This window comes from Hordeum vulgare, chromosome 5H (assembly GCF_904849725.1).
Source record: "Hordeum vulgare subsp. vulgare chromosome 5H, MorexV3_pseudomolecules_assembly, whole genome shotgun sequence".
NCBI classification, from domain to species: domain Eukaryota; kingdom Viridiplantae; phylum Streptophyta; class Magnoliopsida; order Poales; family Poaceae; genus Hordeum; species Hordeum vulgare.
The window spans coordinates 544,470,433-544,493,172 of NC_058522.1; the positions used below are offsets into that span (position 1 = coordinate 544,470,433).

General features: G+C 44.7%; 1 pseudogene; it reads right to left on the bottom strand.

The window, feature by feature from the left end:
- Positions 1-19,111, bottom strand: part of LOC123397214 — a 58,199-nt pseudogene extending 39,088 nt beyond the window's left edge.
- Positions 19,112-22,740: the final 3,629 nt, after the last annotated feature.

A 22,740-nucleotide genomic window follows, 5' to 3' on the forward strand; every position in this document is an offset into this window, starting at 1 on the left:
TCATGACTGCCACGTGATCATGACCCAGTTACTTCCGATTGCATTGAGGGGGCTTCTGCCAGAAAACGTGCGAGTACCCATTGTGAAGCTATGTGCATTCCTCAACACAATTTCTCAGAAGGCAATCGATCCAGCAACTCTACCAAGTTTACAGAAGGACGTGGTCCAATGTCTTGTCAGCTTCGAGTTGGTGTTCCCACCAACCTTCTTCAATATTATGACGCACCTCATAGTTCACCTAGTCCAAGAGATTTCCGTTCTCGGTCCTGTATTCTTACACAATATGTTCCCCTTTGAGAGGTTCACGGGAGTCTTGAAGAATTATGTTAAAAACCGTGCTAGGCCAGAAGGAAGCATGGTCAAGGGCTATGGAACACAGGAGGTCATTGAGTTTTGTGTTGACTTTATTCCTGACCTGAACCCGATCGGTGTTCCTCAGTCGCGCCATGAGGGGAGACTGCATGGAAAAGGCACACTAGGAAAGAAATCAACAACATGTATGGACGAGCAATCTTTCACTCAAGAACACTACACAGTTCTAGTTAATTCCAGCTTGGCGGCTCCATATATCCAGGAACACAAGGATATTTTACGCTTGGAATACCCGGAGCAACCTGAAGATTTCATTGCTAAAGAACACGAGAAGACTTTCGGCGGTTGGTTGCAAAGACGTCTCATTAATGACAACATTGTTGAAGATGAGCTATACTTGTTGGCCAAGCAACCATCTTCGACTGTATTGACCTTTAAAGGGTACGAGATAAATGGTAACACATTTTACACGGCAGACCAAGATAAAAAGAGCACAAACCAAAACAGTTGCGTCCGGTTTGATGCAAAAGACGACAACGGGCAAAGGGTCACATGCTATGGTTACATAGAGCAGATATGGGAACTTGACTACGGACCTTCCTTTAAGGTCCCTTTGTTCTGGTGCAAATGGTTCAACCTGTCAGGCGTGAAGGTAGACCCGAAGTACGGAATGACAACAGTGGATCAGAAGAATCTTGGGTACGGCAATGATCAATTCGTCCTAGCCAATGATGTGGCTCAGGTTTTCTATGTGAAGGACATGTCTAGCAGACCGAGAAAAAGAAAAGATAAGGAAGCGAATACATCAGACGATGAGCCAAGGCGCCACATAGTTCTTTCAGGGAAAAGAAACATCGTGGGAGTCAAGGACAAGACAGACATGTCAGAAGATTACAATAAATTTGATGAAATTCCTCCCTTCAAAGTCAAAGATGATCCAAGCATCCCGTTAAATGATGAAGATAGTCCATGGTTACGGCGCAATCAGAAGAAAGGCAAGAAGAAAAATAGATATTGGGTGTTGTTGGTGATGTGTAATAATGTATCAAACCTTTTATGTAATTGTGTTGACCATTTTGATAAATATTAAAAATTTGACCAGTTTCCACTAAATTTGACCATTTTGATAAATATCATTTTTATTTTTTAAGTGTTAAAATGACATTTTGACAATTTGTAAATAAATGTAAAAGAAAACAAAAAAGGGAAACAAAAAAGAAAAATAAAAGAAGAAACAGGAAAAAGAAAAAGGAAACAAAAAGAAAAAGAAAAAAGGAAACAGAAAAAAGGAAAAAAGAAAAATAAAAGAAGAAACAGGAAAAAGAAAAAGGAAACAAAAAGAAAAAGAAAACAGGAAACAGAAAAAAGGAAAAAATAAAAATAAAAGAAGAAACAGGAAACAGAAAAAAGGAAAAAAGAAAAAGGAAAAAAACCTTTAGGACCGGTCTGTAACAACAACCGGTCCTAAAGGTGGGTTCGGTTCGCGCCCAATTTTTGGACCCTTTAGCACCGGTCTGTGTTAACAACCGGTGCTAAAGGGTATTTAGCACCGGTTGTTAACACAGACCGGTGCTAAAGGGTCTAGACCTCTCCGGGGTCGCCAACTTCTCGCCTTGCCGCGCGTCTCTCCTCGCCTTCTCTCCTCGCCGCCTCTCTCCTCGCCGACTCGACCTCCTCGCCGCCTCCTCGCCGCCGTCGCCTCCTCGCCGATCCTCGCCGCCTCCTCGCCGCCTCCTCGCGCACCACCTCCTCGCGCGCGGCCTCCTCGCGCCGCCTCGCCGGCCGACGATCCTCGCCGCCTCCTCGCCGCGCCGCCGCCTCCTCGCCGATCCTCGCCGCCTCCTCGCGCGCGGCCTCCTCGCGTCGCCTCCTCGCCGATCCTCGCCGCCTCCTCGCCGCGCCGTCGCCTCCTCGCCGCGCCGTCGCCTCCTCGACGCCTCCTCGCGACGCCTCCTCGCCGCCTCCTCGCGCGCCGCCCCACGCCGCCTCCTCGCCGCCCACTTCATCTTCTTCACGTACGGTATATCCATATTTTCGTATATCCATATTGTTGTATGTGTTGGAAATATGACCTAGAGGCAATAATAAATTAGTTATTATTATATTTCTTAGTTCATGATAATCGTTTATTATCCATGCTATAATTGTATTGATTGGAAACACAATACTTGTGTGGATACATAGACAAAACACTGTCCCTAGTAAGCCTCTAGTTGACTAGCTCATTGATCAAAGATGGTCAAGGTTTCCTGGCCATAGGCAAGTGTTGTCACTTGATAATGGGATCACATCATTAGGAGAATCATGTGATGGACTAGACCCAAACTAATAGACGTAGCATGTTGATCGTGTCATTTTGTTGCTACTGTTTTCTGCGTGTCAAGTATTTGTTCCTATGACCATGAGATCATATAACTCACGGACACCGGAGGAATGCTTTGTGTGTATCAAACGTCGCAACGTCACTGGGTGACTATAAAGATGCTCTACAGGTATCTCCGAAGGTGTTCGTTGAGTTAGTATGGATCGAGACTGGGATTTGTCACTCCGTGTGACGGAGAGGTATCTCGGGGCCCACTCGATAATACAACATCACACACAAGCCTTGCAAGCAATGTAACTTAGTGTAAGTTGCGGGATCTTGTGTTACGGAACGAGTAAAGAGACTTGCCGGTAAACGAGATTGAAATAGGTATGCGGATACTGACGATCGAATCTCGGGCAAGTAACATACCGAAGGACAAAGGGAATGACATACAGGATTATGCGAATCCTTGGCACTGAGGTTCAAACGATAAGATCTTCGTAGAATATGTAGGATCCAATATGGGCATCTAGGTCCCGCTATTGGATATTGACCGAGGAGTCTCTCGGGTCATGTCTACATAGTTCTCGAACCCGCAGGGTCTGCACACTTAAAGTTCGACGTTGTTTTATGCGTATTTGAGTTATATGGTTGGTTACCGAATGTTGTTCGGAGTCCCGGATGAGATCACGGACGTCACGAGGGTTTCCGAAATGGTCCGGAAACGAAGATTGATATATAGGATGACCTCATTTGATTACCGGAAGGTTTTCGGAGTTACCGGGAATGTACCGGGAATGACGAATGGGTTCCGGGAGTTCACCGGGGGGGCAACCCACCCCGGGGAAGCCCATAGGCTTTGGGGAGGCACACCAGCCCTTAGTGGGCTGGTGGGACAGCCCCAAGGGGGCCTATGCGCCAAGAGAAAGAAATCAAAGGAAAAGAAAAAAAAAGAGGGAAGAAGTGGGAAGGGAGGGGGACTCCTCCCACCAAACCAAGTCCAACTCGGTTTGGGGGGGGGGAGTCCTCCCCCCCTGGCTCGGCCGACACCTTGGGAGTCCCTTGAACCCCAAGGCAAGGTCCCCCTCCCTCCTCTTATATATATGGGGCTTTTAGGGCAGATTTGAGACGACTTTCTCACGGCTGCCCGACCACATATCTCCATAGTTTTTCCTCTAGATCGCGTTTCTGCAGAGCTCGGGCGGAGCCTTGCTGAGACGAGATCATCACCAACCTCCAGAGCGCCGTCACGCTGCCGTAGAACTCTTCTACCTCTCCATCTCTCTTGCTGGATCAAGAAGGCCGAGATCATCGTCGAGCTGTACGTGTGCTGAACGCGGAGGTGCCATCCGTTCGGTACTAGATCGTGGGACTGATCGCGGGATTGTTCGCGGGGCGGATCGAGGGAAGTGAGGACGTTCCACTACATCAACCGCGTTCTCTAACGCTTCTGCTGTACGATCTATAAGGGTACGTAGATCACTCATCCCCTCTCGTAGATTGACATCACCATGATAGGTTTTCGTGCGCGTAGGAAAATTTTTGTTTCCCATGCGACGTTCCCCAGCAGTGGCATCATGAGCTAGGTTCATGCGTAGATGTCTTCTCGAGTAGAACACAAAAGGTTTTGTGGGCGGTGATGTGCGTTTTGCTGCCCTCCTTAGTCTTTTCTTGATTCCGCGGTATTGTTGGATTGAAGCGGCTTGGACCGACATTACTCGTACGCTTACGAGAGACTGGTTTCATCGTTACGAGTAACCCCCTTTGCTCAAAGATGACTGGCAAGTGACGGTTTCTCCAACTTTAGTTGAATCGGATTTGACCGAGGAGGTCCTTGGATGAGGTGAAATAGCAACTCATAGATCTCCGTTGTGGTGTTTGCTTAAGTAAGATGCGATCCTACTAGATACCCTTGGTCACCACGTAAAACATGCAACAACAAAATTAGAGGACGTCTAACTTGTTTTTGCATGGTATGATTGTGATGTGATATGGCCAATGATGTGATGTGATATATTGGATGTATGAGATGATCATGTTGTAATAGAAATATCGACTTGCACGTCGATGGTACGGCAACCGGCAGGAGCCATAGGGTTGTCTTTATACTAACGTTTGTGCTTGCAGATGCGTTTACTATTTTGCTAGGATGTAGCTTTAGTAGTAATAGCATAAGTAGCACGACAACCCCGATGGCAACACGTTGATGGATGATCATGGTGTGGCGCCGGTGACAAGAAGATCGTGCCGGTGCTTTGGTGATGGAGATCAAGAAGCACGTGATGATGGCCATATCATGTCACTTATGAATTGCATGTGATGTTAATCCTTTTATGCACCTTATTTTGCTTAGAACGACGGTAGCATTATGAGGTGATCTCTCACTAAAATTTCAAGACGAAATTGTGTTCTCCCCGACTATGCACCGTTGCTACAGTTCGTCGTTTCGAGACACCACGTGATGATCGGGTGTGATAGACTCAACGTTCACATACAACGGGTGCAAAACAATTGCGCACGCGGAACACTCGGGTTAAGCTTGACGAGCCTAGCATGTGCAGACATGGCCTCGGAACACATGAGACCGAAAGGTCGAGCATGAATCGTATAGTTGATATGATTAGCATAGAGATGCTTACCACTGAAACTATTCTCGACTCACGTGATGATCGGACTTGAGATAGTGGATTTGGATCATGTACCACTCAAATGACTAGAGAGATGTACTTTTTGAGTGGGAGTTCTTAAGTAATATGATTTATTGAACTAATTGTCATGAACATAGTCTAATGGTCTTTGCGAATTACGATGTAGCTTGCGCTATAGCTCTACTATTTTATATGTTCCTAGAGAAAATTTAGTTGAAAGTTGATAGTAGCAAACTTTGCAGACTGAGTCTGTAAAACCGAGGATTGTCCTCGTTGCTGCACAGAAGGCTTATGTCCTTAATGCACCACTCGGTGTGCTGCACCTCGAGCGTCATCTGTGGATGCTGTGAACATCCGACATACACGTTTCTGATGACTACACGATAGTTCAGTACAAAAATACTTAATGGCTTAGAAGCAAGGCGCCGAAAACGTTGTAAAACGTCACGGAACATAAGTGATGTTCTAAAGAGATGAAATTGTGATTTCATGCTTGTGTCCTTGTTAAGAGGTACAAGACCTCCAACAAGATTCTTTGTCCACAAAGTAAAGGAGAAAGGCTCAATCGTTGAGCGTGTGCTCAGATTGTCTGAGTACGACAATCACTTGAATCAAGTGGGAGTTAATCTTCCAGATGAGATAGTGATGGTTCTCCAAAGTCACTGCCACCAAGCTGTGAGAGCTTCGTGATGAACTATAACATATCAAGGATAGATACAATGATCCTTGAGCGATTCGCAATGTTTGACACTGCGAAAGTAGAAATCAAGAAGGAGCATCAATAGTTGATGGTTAGTAAAACCACTAAGTTTCAAGAAAGGCGAGGGCTAGAAGGGATACTTCGTGAAACGGCAAAACAGTTGCTGCGCTAATGAAGAGACCCAAGATTAAACCCAAACCCGAGACTAAGTGCTTCTGTGATGAGGGGAACAGTCACTAAGGCGGAGCAACTCTAGATACTTGGTAGATAAGTGGGCTGGCAAAAATCGAAAGAAGTATATTTGATATACATGATGTTGATGTGTACTTTACTAGTACTCCTAGTAGCATAAGGGTATTGGATACCGGTTCGGTTGCTAAGTGATTAGTAACACGAAATGAAAGCTACGGCATAAATGGAGACTAGCTAAAGGCGAGGTGACGATACATGTTGGAAGTGTTTCCAAGGTTGATATGATCAAACGTCGCACGCTCCCTCTACCATCGGGATTGGTGTTAAACCTAAATAATCGTTATTTGGTGCTTGCGTTAAGCATGAACATGATTGGATCGTGTTTATTGCAATACGATTATTCATCTAAAGAGAATAATGGTTACTCTATTTGCTTGAATAATCACCTTCAATGGTTTATTGAATCTCGATCGTAGTGTTACACATGTTCATGATATTGGTGCCAAAAGATACGAGTTAATGATGATAGTACCACTTACTTGTGGCACTGCCGCTTGAGTCATGTTAGTATAAATTGCATGAAGAGGCTCCATGCTGATGGATCTTTGTACTCACCTGATTTCGAATCACTAGTGACATGCAAATCATACCACATGAGCAAGGCCTTGTTTTCATTGAGATGAAACAAGATAGTAACTTGTTGGAAGTGATACATTTTGATGTATGCAGTCCAATGGGTGCTAAGGCACGCAGTGGATATCATTATGTTCTTACTTCAATGATGATTTGAGTAGATACTAGAGTATTTACTTAATGAATCACAAGTCTGAAATATTGAAAAGTTCAATTCTGTTTCTTAGTGAAGTTCGTCGTAACAAGAGGATAAACTGTCTATGATATGATCATAGAAATGAATATCTGAGTTACGAGTTTTGGTACGCAGTTAAGACAATGTGGAAATTGTTTCGCAGTTCATGCCACCTGGAACATCATAGTGTGATGATGTGTCTGAACGTCATAGCCACGCACTATTTGGTATGGTGCATATTATGATGTCTCTTATCGAATTACAACTATCGTTTATGGGTTATGCATTAGAGACAACCGCATTCACTTTATATAGGGCACCACGTATTTCCGTTGAGATGACACAGGATAGACTGAGGTTTAGAGAAATCTAAACTGTCGTTTCTTGAAAGTTTGGGGCTTCGACACTTATGTGAAAAAGTTTCAGTCTGATAAGCTCGAACCCAAAGCGGATAAATGCATCTTCATAGGATATCCAAAACAGTTGGGTACATCTCCTATCTCAGATCCGAAAGCAAAGTGTTTGTTTCTAGAAACGGATCCTTTCTCGAGGAAAGGTTTGTCTCGAAAGAATTGAGTGGGAGGGTAGTAGAACTTGATGAGGTTATTGAACCATCACTTCAACCAGTGTGTAGTAGGGTGCAGGAAGTTGTTCCTGTGGCGCCTACACCAATTGAAGTGGAAGCTGATGATGGTGATCATCGAGCATTGGATCAAGTTACTACAAGTCTTGTAGGTTGACAAGGTTGCGTACTACTACAGAGTGGTACGGTAACCCTGTCTTGGAGGTCATGTTGTCGAGCAACAGTGAACCTACGAGTTATGGAGATAGCGATGGTGGGCCCGGTTTCCGACAAATGGCTGGAAGCCATGAAATCCGAGAGAGGATCCATGTATGAAAACAAAGTGTAGACTTTGGAAGAACTACTTGATGGTCAGAGGACTATTGAGTAAAGATGGATCTTTAAAGGAAAACAGACGATGATGGTGATAAGTCACTATTAAGAAAAGCTCGACTTGTCGCAAAGATGTTTTCGATAAGATCAAACAGTTGACTATGATGAGACTTTCTCACTCGTAGCGATGCTAAAAGTCTGTTAGAATTATGTTAGTTGTTGATGCATTATTTATGAAATATTGCACGTAGGATGTCAAAGCATTGTTTTCTCGACGGTTTCCTTGAGCAAACATTGTATGTGATACAACCAGAAGGTTTTGTCGATCCTAAAGGTACTAGCAAGTATGCAAGCTCCAGTGATCCTTCAATGGACTGGTGCAATCATCTCGGAGTCGGAATATACACTTTGATGAGATTATCAAAGATTTTGGGTTTGTACAAGGTTTATGAGAAACTTGTATTTCCAAAGAAGTGAGTGGGAGCACTATAGAATTTCTGATAAGTATATGTGGTTGACATATTGTGGATCAGAAGTGATGTAGAATCTCTGTAAAGCATATAAGGTTGTTTGAAAGGAGTTTTCAAAGGAATACCTGGATTGCGCTACTTGAACGTTGAGCATCAAAGATCTATGGAGATAGATCAAAAGCGCTTAATGAAAGTTTCAATAAAATGCATGCCTTGACAAGTTTTTGAAGGAGTTCAAAATAGATCAGCGAAGAAAGAGTTCTTGGTTGCGTTGTGAGGTGTGAATTTGAGTAAGACTCAAAACCCGACCACGGCAGAATAAAGAGAATAGACGAAGGTCGTCTTCTATGCCTTAGCCGTAGAATCTAAAGTATGCCATGCTGTGTACCGCACCTGATGTGTGCCTTGACTCAAAGTATGTTGAGAGGTACAGAGAGTGATCCATGATTGAATCACTAGCAGCGGTCAAAATTTATCCTTAGTAACTAATGGACTAAGGAATTTTTCTCGATTATGGAGGTGGTTAAAGAGTTCGTCGTAAAGGGTTACGTCGATGCAAGCTTTGACACTAATCCGAATAACTATGAGTAGTGAAACGGATTTGTATAGTAGAGTAGATATTTGGAGCATTTCCGAATAGCATGTAGTAGCAGCATCTATAAGATGACATAAAGATTTGTAAAGAACGCACGGATCTGAAAGTTTCAGAACCGTTGACTAAAACCTCTCTCACGAGCAAGACGTGATCAGACCCCATATGGGTGTTGGATTCGTTGGAATCACATGGTGATGTGAACTAGATTATTGACTCTAGTGCAAGTGGGAGACTGTTGGAAATATGCCCTAGAGGCAATAATAAATTAGTTATTATTATATTTCTTAGTTCATGATAATCGTTTATTATCCATGCTATAATTGTATTGATTGGAAACACAATACTTGTGTGGATACATAGACAAAACACTGTCCCTAGTAAGCCTCTAGTTGACTAGCTCATTGATCAAAGATGGTCAAGGTTTCCTGGCCATAGGCAAGTGTTGTCACTTGATAACGGGATCACATCATTAGGAGAATCATGTGATGGACTAGACCCAAACTAATAGACGTAGCATGTTGATCGTGTCATTTTGTTGCTACTGTTTTCTGTGTGTCAAGTATTTGTTCCTATGACCATGAGATCATATAACTCACGGACACCGGAGGAATGCTTTGTGTGTATCAAAGGTCGTAACATAACTGGGTGACTATAAAGATGCTCTACAGGTATCTCCGAAGGTGTTCGTTGAGTTAGTATGGATCGAGACTGGGATTTGTCACTCCGTGTGACGGAGAGGTATCTCGGGGCCCACTCGGTAATACAACATCACACACAAGCCTTGCAAGCAATGTAACTTAGTGTAAGTTGCGGGATCTTGTGTTACGGAATGAGTAAAGAGACTTGCCGGTAAACGAGATTGAAATAGGTATGCGGATACTGACGATCGAATCTCGGGCAAGTAACATACCGAAGGACAAAGGGAATGACATACGGGATTATACAAATCCTTGGCACTGAGGTTCAAACGATAAGATCTTCGTAGAATATGTAGGATCCAATATGGGCATCCAGGTCCCGCTATTGGATATTGACTGAGGAGTCTCTCGGATCATGTCTACATAGTTCTCGAACCCGCAGGGTCTGCACACTTAAAGTTCGACGTTGTTTTATGCGTATTTGAGTTATATGGTTGGTTACCGAATGTTGTTCGGAGTCCCGGATGAGATCACGGACATCAAGAGGGTTTCCGGAATGGTCCGGAAACGAAGATTGATATATAGGATGACCTCATTTGATTACCGGAAGGTTTTCGGAGTTACCGGGAATGTACCGGGAATGACGAATGGGTTCCGGGAGTTCACCGGGGGGCAACCCACCCCGGGGAAGCCCATAGGCTTTGGGGAGGCACACCAGCCCTTAGTGGGCTGGGGGGACGGCCCCAAGGGGGCCTATGCGCCAAGAGAAAGAAATCAAAGGAAATGAAAAAAAAAGAGGGAAGAAGTGGGAAGGGAGGGGGACTCCTCCCACCAAACCAAGTCCAACTCGGTTTGGGGGGGGAGTCCTCCCCCCCTTGGCTCGGCCGACACCTTGGGAGTCCCTTGGACCCCAAGGCAAGGTCCCCCTCCCTCCTCCTATATATATGGGGCTTTTAGGGCAGATTTGAGACGACTTTCTCACGGCTGCCCGACCACATATCTCCATAGTTTTTCCTCTAGATCGCGTTTCTGCGGAGCTCGGGCGGAGCCCTGCTGAGACGAGATCATCACCAACCTCCGGAGCGCCGTCACTCTGCCAGAGAACTCTTCTACCTCTCCGTCTCTCTTGCTGGATCAAGAAGGCCGAGATCATCGTCGAGCTGTACGTGTGTTGAACGCGGAGGTGCCGTCCGTTCGGTACTAGATCGTGGGATTGATCGCGGGATTGTTCACGGGGCGGATCGAGGGACGTGAGTACGTTCCACTACATCAACCGCGTTCACTAACGCTTCTGTTGTACGATCTACAAGGGTACGTAGATCACTCATCCCCTCTCGTAAATGGACATCACCATGATAGGTCTTCGTGCGCGTAGGAAAATTTTTGTTTCCCACGCGACGTTCCCCAACAGATATTAGTTTTTTTCCGGCCCGAATAGGACATCCTATAAAAAAAAAGTTACGTGATCATGCATATTCTCGGCCATTTCTACGGGAGAGGCTGCTATTTTGTTGGACCTTGTCGTAAATTCAATTGGTTTATATGGGATTTGTTCTATCGACGTACAAATCGTACCTGCTAGAGATGCTCTCACGGCTCGATTTGAAGCCGCCTTCATCATTTATGTCGCTAAAGCGAGGAAGACGATTCTAGTAGACCCACTTTTTCAGTCAAAATCGCCATACGTGTTGCTCTGGCTATCAAGGTCCCCTGAACTTCGTGTGTTTCTCGCTACCAAGGTCCCGTGAACTTTCTTTGGCATCAAAGCTCCAAATTGTAATGTCGCGGCATACATAATCAGAAAATAGGATTCACATCGCCTAGAGCTCTGATATTTTAGCATAAAAATCGAGAGAGATATTAGTTGGCATGGATTGGACGGTGAAAGGGATGGGTGATGGCTACCATCATCACCGGCCACCTGTTTCTTCTTGCTTTACTTGCACAGTTGCAACACCGATTCCTTGAGCTTTCACTTTCGGCCCCTATGACACTCCCCTACTCCAAGAAGTCGGTCAACATTCGTGCAACGTGAGGTGACTCCGACGATTCCGACGATTCCGTAAAACCCTAAACCGACGATTCCGACGATTTCGTAAAACTTTCCGACGATTCCGTAAAACTTTTCCGTAAAATTTCCGGTTCCGTAAAACTTTTCCGTAAATAATTTTGCTAAGTTAAATTCTTGTTACTAGCAGGTGTTGAGCTATGGATCCCCAAGAACCACATGATCAGCACGCCGATCAGCTCGCGGGAATGGCTGAGGCGGAGAAGGAAAGATACATGTGCCAGATGATTTTTGAAGATGCAACGGCCATATATCATGATGACGACGGTGGACATGCATTTAGCAATCAATTTTTGAACGACTCCGGTGACGGAGCTGAGAATATAGAAGATGTAGTAGATGCAGAAGTGCCCTCCGGAACAAACTCTGCCAATGTATATCTCAAGTCACTGTTCACGCAACAATTAATTTGTATTGCACTTACTAACGAATCATTATTTTCCCGTTTAGGTGCCCTCCGGAACACCTAGCGCAAGTACTGAGACAAAGTCGAAACGAGGCCCGGCCGCAAGGTTGAAAGATACTGCAAGGTACTCGATCGATAAAGTTGCTGCTGATGGCAAACCACTGGAACCCCCAGAAACTTATCGCAAATTTGTAAATCAGTGCGGAGTTGTTGTAAGAGACCTGGTCCCGATCAACTTAATAGAATGGAATAAGCCGAAGACCGGCGCCAACGTTGGAGCTACTTATGTCGATGACAGATTGAAAAGAGTGCTTTGCGACACGGTCTGGCTAAATTTCAGCGTAGCGGAAGATCAGAAGAAGAAAGTCGAGGAGTGGGCTTTGAAGAAGATGGCCACACAATTCCAGAGGTGGAAGAAAGACTTGTGGAAGAAATATAAGGACGAAGATCCAGTTTTCACTAGGCACCTAGTGAAGATAAGAGACGCTTGGCCTGATTTTAAGGCGTACAAGAAATCGGGTGTCTTTACATCCCGATCAGCCACAAATACGGGGAATGCGAAGAAGAAGAAATATCACCATATTTTGGGGTCAGGTGGCTACATGACTGCCCTGCCTAGGTGGCGACGCTATGAAGATGCGCTTCTGAAAAGAAATATCATTCCACAGACACATGACTGGCCCGATAGGTCCAAGTTCTGGATGTTCGCGCATGGGGCAACGTTGGACGCTGAGAATGGGATGATTGTTGCGGAGGGACCATGGTCGGAAAAAATAAGACAAGTCGTATCAGATCTAGAGAAGGCAATAGAAGCTGTTCGAAAAGGAACTTTTGTTCCTGATAGAGAGAACGACGAGTTGACGAAGGCACTCGGGAACCCCAAAAAGTGGGGACGAACACGAGGCTTTGGAGCCACTACCCCGTGGAACCAAGGGTTTCCGGCGGACCTTGGCACTTACAGAAGCCGTGGTAGAAGCAAGAGGAAGGCGCTGGAACGGATATCGACATTAGAAGAAAAGGTGGCATTTCTCTTGAAGAAAGGGGGACACCCTGTACCTGACACTGAAGAGGAGGAAGAAGATCCTGCACCTGACGCTGATCAGCAGCAATTAGAAGACGATCCTGTAGCAGATGCCGTCCCATCTCAGCATAGAAGCAGCGTGGGTTCCACGCAGCTGCAGCTAGAAGACGGTCCTGCAGTCGAACCGTCGGCGCCTCACTACCCCGTGGATGATGTCACGGAGAAGACAAACTGTGAGATACATATGCCAATGGGGAACATATCCTTCATGGTGGCGTCAGGCTATGCTTTACCGAATCAACCTGGAGCAACCTACCATGGTGGTCAGATTCCAGCATCCCATGCTCGTGTCGGGTTGTCAACAATTACGCCGGGATGCCAGTCAATTGAGCTTGATATTCCTGGAGGTGAAGGCGAGAAGACACTGGGAGAAATGGAGCTTGGTATCATCTTGTGGAAGAAGAAACACATCGTGTTTCCTAACGCGGCGCCAAGGCCACCGACTCCTCCAGGTACAAATGCACCACCTCCAACAATTACTGAATGTTGCACCACATGTAAGCCTATTTTTAATAGTTTTTTCACTTTCGTACAGAGAATGCACGACCTCCAAGTCCACCCCCCAACGCACCTCCAAGTCCACCCCACAACGAAGATAGGGAGCCCGAGGCCGAGAGTCCATCGCCCGTGCACTCCAGTGAGCCGACGGATGCGCCCACTACGGGTACGGCAAAGCGGAAGCTGCAGTTCAGAAGAAACGGGACTCCTCCCAAGAAAAGAGAAAGGAAACCCAATAAAGTCAAGACTCCCCCAAAGTTACCAGGCCTGATGACTCCGGAGGAACTAGACGAGGTCGTGAAAGCCAAAAACAAAGCATGGTTCACACGGTTTCCCCTGAAGCCCCCTCCAGACATCTAGAAGGAAACTCTGAAGAACGTACCAAAGTGGAAAATTGAGCGCACCATCGACAACTTATATTATCCTGAACCGCTGCCACCGCCGCCCCTTTCAGACTATGAACGGTTCATTGAAAAGATGCACACCGCACAGATGAAGCAGGCGGAGCAGACGAAATGCGGGAAACAAGTTCCCCAGCTCGGACAACAAGAAGCATAGTCAATTGCCCCGCTCAAGGTGTTATCTGACCAGGCTTCAGTGTCCGGTCCACGCATGGGCGACATAGGTTACGCTATTGCTGATGTGGTATATAAATATAAGCACGAGCACCCTCTGGTCGAAAATCCTAGTGCTCTAAAAACCCAACTATGGAATTTACATGGTTGGTACTTGGAGGCCGCAAGGCAAAAGAGAGACTATATCATGGCGGCAGTTCAGGATCAACACTACTTCGAAGAGTACGGTGTGGAGGTTGGGTTCGATGATTTTTTCCAGATGTACAATCAACGTGCCCTCGACAAAGCTATCGTCAGCTGCTACTGTTTGTAAGTGATTTATTTGTGTAATTTAATTATTTAGTTAAGCTCGCGTTCATTGCCCGTATAATTATCACTCATGAGACATTCTTTTTTGTACGCTACTACGCAGAATGAAGATTCGTGAATGCAGGCTGGCAGGAATCTGGGACTTTGGGTTCATTGACCCGTATTCGTTTCATCAAGAGACAATAGAAAAGTTCAACAAAGATACACCGGATGATTTGCTAAGGTTTTTGAAGCGACAAAGTACCAAAAAAGAAATACTTTGGCCCTATGGATTCAAGTGAGTGTTACTGTCTTGTACACATTCCATTTTGCTTACCTGATGTTAAGTGTAATTGATGAGTATGCATGACTGCGTGTGTACACGTGCGCAGGTCCCACTTCATGTTGTTCATCATTAGAATCGATCAAGGACAAGTTGAAGTCTGGGACCCGTTAACCTGGGACGCTGACAAATGGAAGAGCGCGCGTCAGATGCTTCAAAGGTATATATATATCGGCCTCTTTCGTTCATCGGCCTCTTTTTCGTTCATTTCCTGATATCAAGTAAGTAATAATTAACTCTTGTATTCATTTTTCTTTGTCGGCCAGGGTTTGGCAAATGTTCATCAAGGAAGAACCTGGTACATGGGCAGACAAGCTCCACTTTCAGATTAACAAAGTAAGTAGTACTACGTACCCTGGTTTCAATACCATTACCATTCTCTTGATTATTATTAATTTGACTGAATTATGTTCTCGTATATAGGGCGTCCCGCAACAACCACAGGGCACTGATTATTGTGGATACTACGTTTGCGAGTACATTCACAGGATTATCAATGAGAAATCCCGTACTTCCAGAAATCTAGAGGTACGTAACCGGATCTTCACAACTTTATTTATGTTACCATCAATTATGTTTAGTTTTGTTCATAACTTAATTGTTTTCATCTACTTCTTTTAAAGCTGCAACGAAAGCGGGCGATGCTCAGACCAATCCAACGTTGCAAGGCAGTTGCAGAGGAATTGGCAGGATTTCTCCTCACGCAAGTCATAGATGAAGGCGGAGAATTTTTCCATCCTATGAACCAATAGCCAGCTCCCTTCTCTATGCAAGTATACAGCTATAGGAAACGAACTTCAAATTATGTAATGATAATCAGTCCAGTACTTCGTGTTACATGTATATATGTACTTTTATTTGGTGCATGAACATTTAACCGCAAACACGGAATCGGAAACACTTAACCGCAAACACGGAATCGGTGTTTCCGGATACGTGTTTCCGATTACGTGTTTCCGATTCCGTGTTCGTAAAAAACGGAACACGGACACACTGAATCGGAAACACGGAATCGGAAAGACGTAAACGGAAATACGGAACCGGAAACACGTAAACGAAAACCCTGAAAATACGGAACACGGAAACACCGAAATACGGAATCGGAAACCCTGAAAAGAAAAGGAAAAAAAAAGAAAAAAAAGCATTAGGACCGGTTGGTGTTACCAACCGGTTCTAAAGGTCCTCCGCCTGCGCACACTCTTCGGCGCCCACGTGGAGGCGTTTAGCACCGGTTTGTAAGAGACCGGTGCTAAAGGGGGGGCCTTTAGTCCCGGATACATAGCACCGAATGTGTATCCGGGTCCAAAGGCCCTTACCAACCGGTTCTAATACCCCTTTCTCCACTAGTGTATAGCGCACACTAACATATATTTTTTCCAGGGAGCAGCAACAACATATATATATATATATATATATATATATATGTATTTATTTATATATCCAATGAAGATCACAACAACAATATATTACATATCCAATATGTCACAACAATAATATATTACATATCCAATATATCACAACAACAACAACAACAATATATTACATATTCAATAGATCACAACAACAATATAGTTTCACAAAAGCATGCGTACATGTGCAACAAGAATTTACAAACGATACAGTCATGGATACATATCCAATATATTACAAGTTCACAACAATAACAAACCGATGATGAGTTCAAAGTCCAGACACGCATACATATCCGATATAGTTTCACAAAAGCACGCATACATATTCAAGGAGGGTTCACAACAACATGCGGACATATGCAACAAGAGTTCACAAAAGAAATCATGAGTTCAACCTACAATATGCAATGAGCTTCCACCGCAACATGTATGCCCACCATCGACGGCATCCGTGATGCAAACCTATAAGTTCATTACCACATGCATGAGTTTCCAAAATTCAATTGCAAATGATCGATAAGGCACAAGAGTCGACAAGCATCAACATATAAGTTTCAACTTGAAGCTAAGAAGTATGAATAATACAAGGATCAACACTTGTGGGCTCTACTATCAGCAATGCAAAGTTGTGAGTTGAGAGGCACAACCAACGACAAGACACAAGCATGAACAATGCACAAGCATACACAACTACTTCGAGTGATCATTGTGGCATGGAGGTCAAAGCATCTTGAGCCATAGTGCGTGTCACTAGGCTTACTTGGGCAGGTGTAGATCCAGCAACCACAAAGTCATTTAAGCCTTCTCCTGAATGTGGACACTTCAGGCATGATGATAAGATGGTAAGATGCTTTAAGCATGATGGTAAGATGCATGGTTGAAAACTTGAAGACTTACAAAGCTGAAAGTAGGAAGAGGCGAAACAGGAGGAAGATTCGCAAAGTAGAACACTCCATACTATTATTGAACCGAGCAAACTTCTCTTGCGAGGCTGCATGTTGTTTAGCCATGAATTCCTGCTGTTGAATTAGGGCTTGCCGCATTTTCATAGCTTGCTCTTGTTGAAGTAGGGCATTGGCATGAGCCTCCAGCCGCAACCTGGTTTCTTCCTGTCGCAACCTACTTTCTTCCTCTAGGCGGACCTACAATATGCCAGCACAAAAAGTTCACCATCGTTGCAATGCAAAGAAGAAATCAAAAGGAAGATCAGTGAAGCAAAGCATACATGGAACTGATGCAGCATGTCCATCCAAGGTTGTGGGTGACGCTCAATAGCAGGGCCTGAGCTCGATGTGGTAGCACGGAGGTGGGGAGTTTTGGAATGGTTTTCTTACAGATAGAGCTGTCACCAACATATAACCGGCCATGCTTCTTGCCTTCTCCCGACTTTAGGGAAACCATAACGTCAATGCCTTGTGAGGCCAGATCAGAGTCGGGCCCGTTGCACTCCTTGAACTTTGCACTATATGCATTAATCCTCAAGCCAGCCCCTGGGTTGACCCACCCCCTTCCGGTTTCTTTGACTTACAGGGAGACATAATCCCATGAAGCTATTGAGAAGCGCTTCACCCCCACCTCTCTCCCTATTCTGCAATAGAAGCAATAATATCCATAAAGGCGCAAGTTGAGAAGTTCATAAGCCAAATGATATTAGTACCTTCTTCTGCAGGTAAGCATGGAGGTTGAGGTTGCCTTGAAGGTGTACCGGACCACCCATCAAGGCACGCCGCTCCGAAGCCGCTGTGTGTGTGGACCTCCAGTCTAGGTTTATCCACCTGGATATGATTTGCTGGTAACAAGGAATCTTGTTGTTGCACCATGGAGGAACCGCTTGAAACATGTCAAATACATCCAACTTAGGAATGAAACTAAGTTGTTTTAATCCAGACAATCACAACTAAATGGAAACTACCTTCATGTACATGGACGGGTGAGATGCACTCTATGGGCTAGCGCCTTTGGGAGAAGCATCTTGCGTTCATACGCGAAATACTTCACCACGGAATTGACACGAGCGTGGTAAGGCATGTTTTGGACAACCTTCTTGGCAATATCCTCCACAATATCACTAGCTTCATCCTCCATACCCTCAACGCAAGTAAAGAAGTCCTACAAAAATGCATCAATTCACATAAGACAGTTACCGATGCAATGATTTTGAATATTGGCAAAGAAATAACTATGAAAATTGTCTAAGAATTTTACCCAAAAATCATTGACCACCGGCTCTGCAGCATTGCGGTATTCCCTGTCCCACTTGTATTTGGTATCTGGAGCGTGTTTCCAATGCTCCAAAGACCAAGCTGGCTCCTCCTTGTCGTCTCCTACGGGAACCAGGACAGGGTCATAATGCCTGCAAAGACAACCAATGATGGTGCTTGGCTGGCGTGGTGGGATTGTGCTTTCTGGAATAACCACCAAGGCCGTGCACAATGGAAAGGCAAGTAAGTTAGTATTGGCAAAAAACTTGAAAGTAAAGACATAGTTAAGAGTCCATAGAAGCACTTACTTCACACCGACTGGTTTAACAATGATCCCTTTATGTAGATATGGTCGCGAAGGGAGAGTGGACACCCCACGCAACCAGATTTTGGTCTCCTTAGGAACCGGCCATTCCATGTCCTTTGCCGAATCCTCCACCGCATACTCTCCCTCCTCCAACTCCTCCTCCGCAAGTAGGTCCTCCTCCCACTCCTCCTCTGCCTCCTCCCTCTCCTCCTCTGCCTCCTCCCTTTCCTCCATAGATGGATCCTCATTCTCCTCCTCCTCCGACTCCTCCTCGGAATGGGCGGAGGGGATAGGGCTGGCAACACGTGGTACAAGGGTATGATCAACTCGTCTAGCCCGGGGACCATCCACTGTGGCTCGTTGTGTCATGTTTGCCCCTGCCTGCCTGTGTGGAACGTGTCACACATGTGCCCTTCTTTTTGACCCTCGTCGCCTTGCCTAACCTTTCAATCACATTGCCAAGTCTCACAACTTTTTTGTTTTTGTTGCATGTCATCTTTCAGTCACCTACACCGAGAAACAATATTGCGATTAGTTCATGTTGAAAGCATCATATCCAAAACAAAATCAGTTCAGAAAGGGACATTTAAAAAGTTCATATGCAGAAGCAGTTCAAAAGTTCATATGCGAAACTAAAGTAGTTGAGAAGGCCATCTTTAAAAGTTCATATGCAAAAGTAGAGCACTTCATAAGTTCACGTTTAAAAGTTCATATGATATCACAAAAAACATGTGCAAAAGTTCAAAATCATAGGGTGAGAACTTCTTGCCAAGAAGCACAAGTTCATAGAACATAGATTTGTCTTACGTCTAGAAGTACATCAAGTATTTAGACTTAGCAAAGTTTACATTCAGGAGTAGATAGTACGTAGAGTTGGTTTACATCGCTATCACACATCTTGTTGGTACAAATTGATGGTACATAGAGTTGTTACAAGTTTCAAAAGTCATAGTCCTCATCGTTTGGATCATTAGTTGGCCCTGGAGTTTCATCATCGCTGTCACGCATGTCGTCCCACCATCTTGAATCATAGTCTGGAGATGGAACGTCTGACTCATCGTCTTCACCTAGACGGACTCGTTCAAGTAAATTCAGGTCCATGGGGTCTTCAATGATTTCATCAGCGTCTGGCTCGTCGCCTCCTTCCATTCCATCATCTTCATCTTGCTCATTGTCTACTTCCATGTCGTCGTTAGTGGGCAAGTGAATACTAAATTCTCCTATGAGCCCATCTTCCTGATAGAACTCACCCTAATATTTGTTAGGATTTATGCGTTGATAATCTTCATCGGTTGGAGCAGCTGGTTTACTATGCGCGGGTACATTGATCACAACATCCCAGCCTTTTAGGTTCTTCACAGTTTCGCATGCATAGGGTAGATAGAATATTTGCTTGTCCTAGTTAGCCAAAATATAGAGATCATCTCCGTCATACTTGTATGCTCGCCGAATTTCGACCCATCCAATGTCTGGGTGTCGCCTGACTCTGGTTGGGTCAAACCAATGGCATCTGAATACAACGGGGTTTTGCCGGTCGCCCAAACCGTAATCCAGCTCGATCATTTCCTCGACTCTACCATAGTAGTAAAGTCCATCTGACCCTAGTGTTTCGATCCCGCTATTTATTTTCTTTACACCGGGCCGACTCATGTCTTAAGAATGGGTATGAAAGCAATACCCATTCACATCGTAAGCATTTAATTTCTTGGCGGAACATGTGAAGCCTATGGAGAAATCTTTCAAATCGGCTCTCATAGGGTCCCTTTTGCCTACAAGTTCAATAAGAAAATTTGATGTATGAGTTGAAAACGACACCAACTTGAAATGTCGACACTTCAAGAAAGTTGGACAAATTGGCATACTTTTGCCACGAACCAAGGAATGAAACCGCCATTTCCTTTACCGCCTTTTTTAAGATATGTTCCCTCTCCTCTTCGGTAGGAGGCATTTCTACGTTCCAGCATTCAAGAGTGAATTCTCTGTAGCAATTAGAAGGAAGCTAAGTCATAGATAAACTTAATTGTGATTAGCTGTGAAAAATATAGGAAGCACTTACTCAATGTATGATTGTACTTCAGGCATATTTGTCAACACGTACGACATAATAGTCATCCACTCTCGATGTTTTATGTGTCTGGGTCTGCTACCACTTGGTCTGCCACCTATCCCTAAGAAGATACTAAGTCGAGGTAGATCGCTCGAGGTGATGACATTGTAACGAAGGATTGGATTATGTTGAGTGGGAATATTAGCATCATAGTACTTTGTCTTGTTGTTTGACACCTCCTCATTGAGGTAGGCCTCGACTATAGATGCTTCAATACGACATTTATTCGTGCATTTGGCACATAGATTCTTATTTTTTCTCTCTAGTCCATACATCCAACGGTACTGCACACCCCCCCCCCAAATGCGCCTCAGACAGAAGATGCAAGATCATATGTTGCATTGGATTAAAGAAGATTGGTGGAAAGATCTTCTCTAGCTTGCACACCAACTCTGGTGCCTGTTTCTCTAGCTTGTCAAGAACTTTTGGGTCCAACTATTTAGCACAAACATGACGGAATAAATATCTCAACTCCACCACACTTGCCAAATCTCCTCGGAGACAAAGCCTCGAATCATCACCGACATCACCGGTTCAAGCCAGACGTGATAATCATGGCTCTTGAGACCCCCTATTTGCAACGTATTCATATTCACTCCCTTCATTATATTTCATGCGTACCCATCAGGGAACTGCAATTTATCCAAGACCCACTTCATCATTACCTTCCTATGCTTCCTTACAGGGTAGAACGGGGCTGGTGGCTTGCGCCACCCTTTTCTTTTCGGCCCGTGTTTGAAAATTTTTAAATCTCGCCTATCACAAAGTTTCTCTTGATCAAGTCTAGCCTTGACGTTGTCCTTCGTCTTCTCAATGTCGAAGATTGTGCCAAAAAGGGCCTCGGCGATATCTAGTCCCTTCTACCGCCCACTTCATGTTTTGGGCAGATTCCGTGGACATAAAGAGACGTTGGATCCTTCGTATGGGATCAAGATACCGAAGGACCTTGTGTGGGATCTTGAGCTGCCTCTTCTGACCATGATCACCGTCAACCTCAATATACCTAGAGGATTGGCACTTTGGGCAGTAATTTGCATTTGCGTGTTCTTTCCTAAATAAGATACATTTGTTTGGACAAACATGCATTCGCTCATATGGTAGCTTAAGTTCACTGAAGATTTTGTTTGTCTCATACATGTTCTTTGGCAAAATGTTGTCTTTTGGCAAAAGAGTGCGAACAACGGTCAGAAGTGTATTAAAGGAAGATCTAGTCCAGCCAAACCGGACCTTCACGGCAAGCACGCATGTGATGCCATCCAGTTGAGTGACCTATGTATGCCCGTGTAAGGGTCTCTGTGCCCCATTCAAAGTTCCATAGAACTTACTCGTCATTTGCTCCTCATGCTCCTCCCCTGGTCCTTCTTCACCTGCGGCAGGATTTTCTGGCGATGCATCATTTTCTAGTTCATCTAGCATGAATTCAACATGAGTAACATACCCGGGTGAGTCTGCGCGTTGTCGTACCACCGACTCTCTCGCACCGTGGGGCTCAAACTCACTATGGGCGACCCACCGATGGTAGTTTGCAATAAACCCATTCTTAAGAAGGTGCCGATCCATTTCATCCTTTGTTTTTTCCTTGTTGTTCCCATAGCTGGTGCAAGGGCACCAAACTCCAGCATGTCCCGTGTGCCTGGCAAATGCTACTTCCAAGAACTAATTCGTCTTTGTAATCCATTCTGGAAGCACATCCCCTCCACTCAGCCATCCACTATACATCCACTCACAATCCTCCATCTGATGTGTTTTTCATTGACCAAGTAGTTTCATCTAGTATTAGTTCAGTTAATTATAATTATTCAGTTTTTACAGCATGAACTCAAAACTACCTCATAGGTAAGGATAGGTCCTAATCCCACCCGAGGATGTGTAGGCTTCTTTGCTTTCATGC